Source organism: Aulonocara stuartgranti (genome assembly GCF_965226115.1).
Source record: "Aulonocara stuartgranti genome assembly, chromosome: 12".
In the NCBI taxonomy this organism is placed as follows: domain Eukaryota; kingdom Metazoa; phylum Chordata; class Actinopteri; order Cichliformes; family Cichlidae; genus Aulonocara; species Aulonocara stuartgranti.
The window spans coordinates 38,331,194-38,337,193 of NC_138948.1; the positions used below are offsets into that span (position 1 = coordinate 38,331,194).

At 42.6% G+C, this 6,000-nt stretch overlaps 1 long non-coding RNA gene across 1 annotated transcript; it reads right to left on the reverse strand.

Annotated features, from left to right (window-relative positions):
* Positions 1-4,002: 4,002 nt before the first annotated feature.
* LOC309718701 lies at positions 4,003-5,358 on the reverse strand. The gene is made up of 3 exons (XR_014280055.1): positions 5,223-5,358; positions 4,926-5,017; positions 4,003-4,370 (listed from the first exon to the last, which is right to left on the reverse strand). It is a non-coding gene; the product is annotated as an uncharacterized lncRNA (long non-coding RNA).
* Positions 5,359-6,000: the final 642 nt, after the last annotated feature.

Below are 6,000 nucleotides of genomic sequence, written 5' to 3' on the forward strand. Positions count from 1 at the left end.
CCCAAAAACCACACACACTTAGATCCACGTGTAGTTATCAAAACAAATACACTGAATAATAATATCACTCTAAAAATGCAAAACAAGTGCACCATCCTCCCTCAATGAACATAAAACATCTCTAATACACCACAAATCTGTAAACATCTGTAGATTACAACACGATAAAAAGCATCCACTTTCAATCTCGATGCAACTAAGCCCTTAAAACTAAGTGCTGCATCAGTCCAACCCTGTCCAAGCATTTCATGTTTCCTCGTTTTCCAAATTGCGAACTTTGCCATACCAAGAAGGAAATTGATTAAGACATGAGTCTTCTTTTTCAAAGCTCTGTACTTAAGACTAAAAACAAAAACTGCCATAGAAAAACGCTCACCCAGGGCTTCCACCCATTCCTGCAATAAACTAAACAGGCTTTTTAACCTCACACAGGACAAAAACAAGTGACAGCGACTCCTGTTGTTCACAAAATAGACATCCACCCCTAGTAGTCGGGTCTAGCTGTGTGTCTGTTCGTAGCTATAAATCCATGTATAATCCTCCACTGGAGGTCACCAACCTGTTTCTCAACAGGTGGCTTATACAGGACCCTCCATCTGCCCTTCGGGGCAAGGTCTGAACCAAAAACCTGTGTCCACCTCGACTCCCTGACCCCCCGAGCACAAGTTCAGCACCTTGGCACAACTCTGATACAGGTGCTTCTTCCCACATGAACTGAGAACACCCGACACCAGTCCATTCTCCTCATGCCATCCATCAAAAGCTGGCGCAGCTGAAAGTACTGGAAATACGTACTCGTACCCATTATGCCACTGGTCAGCTAGATTGCAATTTTCAGCAAATAGTTTCAGTGACACAGGTAAGGACTCCCAGACGTCTTCCAGGATCCTCTTTAAGATTCTGGTGGACTTGATGTTAGTAAGGTTGCACATCCTTTCTATCGATAGTTTTGCGAGGTGACCCAGTTTCACAATCCCAGCTTGAATGAACTTGGTCCTTATTGTAGGTGATGACAGCAAACAAAAAGTCATTGTGAAACAATGGTTCTTCAAAAATCCCCAGCCAGGTCTAGGGTCAGGATCACGGAAAATCTTCAGCGTTTTCCAAGCATCCAACACTGAATGATAAAAAGGTGTTAAACCCATCATATCAAGCTCTGCTGTTTTAAGCAAAAACAGATGCTTATCCAGTCCAGGATATCCAGCTTTCTGGGGAAGCAGCCGAGCCAAGGGCAGCCAACAGTAACTACTTCCATAAAGCAGCTTCTGAGCAGTTTGTAATCTGAACGCAGTGGTCTTGGCCATGATATCCACAAGTCCTTGACCTCCCTCTGACACGGCAAGAAACAGTACAGATGCCTTAAGCCAATGCTGCCCGGACCAGAAAAAATCCACAATGAGACGCTGAACAGCCCAGCAGGTGGAACCAACCCCACAAGCTTGTGCCACAGGGACGAGGCAACCAGATTATTGGCAATCAGAGCCCTACCCCTATATGACAGCTGGGGTAGCAACCATGTCCATTTACACAACTTGGACTCAACTTTTTCCTGTACGCCCCTCAGTTCTTTTTCTGAAATTGTTCGTTACCTATAAAAAGTATAAAAAGTGTCTTAATACCATTCCTTCCCCAGCACATATTTCCTGGCAGGGTTGGACTGTTCTCTACGCACCAGTTACCCACCAATAAGTCCGGGACAATCGCCTGGACGCCGAAACTCCTGGTAGCCAGGAGGATGTGATCCGCCTCTTCCGCAAGGGAGCGGTAATCCTTCGTGGCCAATAGCGGGGAGTTGGTAAGGCCAGCGCGCACTGGAGCCGGCAGCTGTCGGAGAAAGAGGTAGGTGAAGAGGAATCCTCCGTCATCCGTGGCCAGTAAGGACAGCATGCTCTCCATGAGCTCGAGAGCGGTGCCGTCGCCCAGGCCTGCGAGGGAAAGGAGTTTCTCGGCCCGCTCAGCATCAGAGAGGGAGTAACGCCGCAGCAGCGCCTTGAGGGCGGTGTACTTGCCTGGGCTGGGGGGTCCCGGAGGAGAGTCATCACGCAGCGGGTTGACAGCGGGTCAAGTGAGGCCACCACATGGTGGTATTTAGCAGAGGTGTAGATTCAAGTCACATGACTTGGACTCGAGTCAGACTCGAGTCATTAATTTTATGACTTTAGATGTTCTAAGACTTGTGACTTGACTTGGACTTTTACACCAATGACCTGGGACTTGAATTGGACTTGAACCGGTTTACTTGAAGAGACTTGATATTTCACCCAAATATAAAAGTTAACACGCATATTATATAGAAAGTGTGCACCATTAATTCAATTCATTCATTCATTTATTCAAACCACACTCCGTACATATGTGTGCGTGAGCTGTAGCACAGCCAATCAAATTAACCAGATGTTTTTATTAAAAGAAAAAAAAACGCTCAAAAATGCTGCAAAGAGTTATTTTTTTCAGGTACATAAATTATTAAGTAGTCAACAAAAAACCGAAATGCAACATGCAAAACATGTAAGAAGAGAATCACAGAAAGATATGGAACAACTTCCAACTTTGTCCGACAGTTGAAGTTGCATAAAGAACAGTAGGCGGGGCTTCTCTTTTGCTACGATGAGATAGCTGACTTCATCTAACTAGCAAATGTTGTCCAGGCTCCATTGGAGATACAGTTTTTTTTTTAATGTGTATGATATTTTTGTCATGCGATTTTAAAGCCGGTCCTACAAGCGCATCCAAGAATAACATGCAGCTTATCTCAGAACTTTCGGTGAAAATTATTCTTGGAGCTAGGTTTAATTGAGCTGCATTTTATAGAGGTGCAATTTCACAATTTGTGTATATTTTCTAAGTTCACTATTTTGTCATGTGTTGAGAAAAACACAGATTTAAAAATTACATGGTCTAACACAGCGGTCTCCAACCTTTTTTGCGCCACGACCGGTTTATGCCCGACAGTATTTTCACGGACCGGCCTTTAAGGTGTCGCGGATAAATACAACAAAATAAAACTAGTACCGGGACCGAAAAAAAGAAGATTTATTCATAACACACGTGAAAGACCCAGGAAACCAGAGTAAACGATAAAAACGATAACAAAATAACGCTGAAAACCGATAAAAACCCTGAAAACCAGACATTTCACACCTGAGCCTCAACTCTCGCGGCCCGGCACCAAACGACTCACCAAACGGTCCGAGGCCCGGGGGTTGGCGACCGCTGGTCTAACATTTACATTTAGCATATAACTGCAACATGCTTTTTTTTTTTTTTTTAAAGACTTGAAAGGACTTGAAATTCAAAGTTTCAGACTTGTGACTTGACTCGGACTGTTACACCAGTGACTTGAGACTTGACTCTGACTTGCCTGACATTACTTGAGACTTGACTTGTGACTTGAGGATAAATACTTGAGACTTGCAAAACAATGACTTGGTCCCACCTCTGGTATTTAGTATCGTCGGCTGAAACTCCATGAAGAGCAAACTGAGCTTCTACGTGCACGAACCATAAAGGAGGGTCGTGAAGCCAAAAATCCGGCAATTTAAGCGCTACAGCAAACGCAGCCATCAGCGGAGGTGGAAGTCCGGCAGCAGCCGATGCTTTCAGGCCACCAATGTGGGGGTCACCAATGTGGAGGTATGTAATAACGACAGGAGAGGTCTCAATGTCTCACTCCAACTTTATTAACTGACTCTGTAGCAGAGGCGGAGCCAGACATTTGAAACACCTGGGGCTTAGCCCTAAAGGGTAGTATGCATGTGGGATTTTTTTTTTTTTTAGAATAGGTAGAATAGGTAGAAATGACTGAAAGATTAATCGGCTCTGTTTTGAGTTTTGTTCAAAAAAGAATGACTTCATATAGGAAAAAAATATATCACATATACAGGACACCTTAAGCTAGGTTTTTAATTAAGCAGCAAGGCAGAACAAAATCAGGGCTGTATCAAGACACAGGGACTAAACCCCAATTCAACCAGGCCCAGAACTGATCCGGAATTAAAACAGGACTACAACAGTTCAAAATCAGGACTACTTGGGACTTAACCAAGACAGAACCAGAATCAGAACTAGATGATAGTAGCACTAAAAATCATCATAGACCTGCACTACACTTATTTTTTAATTCTACCAAAGTCCAATATTTAGATTGAGAAAAGTTTATATAATTATTTAGTCTTGTTGTGCAAACAAGCTGCAGAACTTAATAAATATAGAATTTGAAAAATAGTAAACCTAAAAAGAAACACTAGGTACGAGATACATGAGGACCTGTGATACGGTGATACTTCTGGTAAACAACCATGTGACTAACATGTGTGTCTCACCTGCTCTTGTTTCACCTCTCTCTGTGTGTTCCTCTCTCCCTCTTTGTGCTGACAATCATCAAATATACAGTTGAAACCAGATATTTACACACAAACACTTTTTTAATTGTAACATCAAATTAGACTAAATGTTTATTTTTTAGATAAATATAAAAACACATTTGTTAACTTTAAGAGTAAAGAGAGAAACTATCTGTATTTCTTAATTGTAAATGGCACCAAATTGTATTCAAACTGAGCCACACTTATGGAGCTCCACAGTTCTCTTCCTGGTGTTTTGTTGACATCTCTTGATGTTCCCATGTCACAGAAACAGGCTCTGTGTTTTGCCTTATATGCATCCACAGCTGTGCCACCAGTTTACTCACATGGACTCTACGAACCAATCAGAAGCTTCTTCAGCTCAGGATGGAATCGTCTGCAGTTTCTTATTAATTAACAATAAACTTAGTGTACATGTACTCCTACATTTGATGAAAGTGATAAAAAATAGAAGCTCTGTCTCTCTTTATTCTGACATTTAACTAATTCAAAAGATATTTCAATATTTATTTATTTTATACTGAACAACATACAAAGCATAATATATAAAATAACATCTACCAGAGTTTTTCTTTGAAAGAAGCTCCTTATGTCCATTGTTGTGTTCATCAGTACATAACTGAAACGCTTTGTTTAGCCGTGGAGGGAAACAACTGAAAATATGAAATAAACACATGTAAGCTGAGACTCTCTAAAGAAACAGCTTTGTTGTTGTTCAGCTTTTCATTTCGCCATTTGTTGATTCATTCGAAGAGCAAGTAACGTAATATTGGTCAAGTGATCAGTTTGATATCAATCTTTCGTGATTCACCGTCATATTTACATTATTTGTACAGTACGAATGATTTGCTTTGGTACCTGGTCGAACTTCAGTTCTCCTCTGTCTGCCTGGCTGCGTTTCTCCAACAGCGCACTCGCAGGCAGCAGCTGCCCCGCCCCCCGCTTAGTGCCTGAGCTCGGATCATACCAATATCAGGGGGGATTCACGCACAGTCGTAAATTCCCACAGTGTGCACTATGTGCTTCGAATATTGTGTGTAGTTTTTGCTTTATACAGTTGTCAGCCAGGCATCTAACTATGAAAAAATTACACTCCAAAAGACCCCGGGCTTCTGACAAAACAACCCGGGCTTAAGCCCAGTAAGCCACCCCCCCCCCGCTCCGCCACTGCTCTGTAGAACTTCACATACAGTGAGCGCCAAAATCTCCACCCCAGCACTTCCCTTCAACTTGGGTGTGAGTGGAGCCACCTGGTGGTCCGCCACAGTCTAACATACATGTAAATGCTGTAATTTGATTATTTTAATAAACCATGTGACTTGGATGGATTCGATGCTGGCGTGACCACAGTCCAAGGGGCCACTCAATGAGTTTGTGTGTTCGCTCAGACACATGAAACATTAGAGGGAACATTGGTGTCATCGTGAAACTAGTGTTTATTGATGATGTGACACAGGACAGAAGCAGCCGAGTGCTCAGAGACAGACTGTCTGCTCACATCCAGCTAAATGCAGTCAGACTGCAGAGTTTCATAATGCAGATGGACAATGACTGAAAACACACAGCCAAAGAAACCCAGGACTTTATTAAAGCAGAGAAGTGGAAAATTCTTGTGTGGGCAGCTCAGTCACCTGAT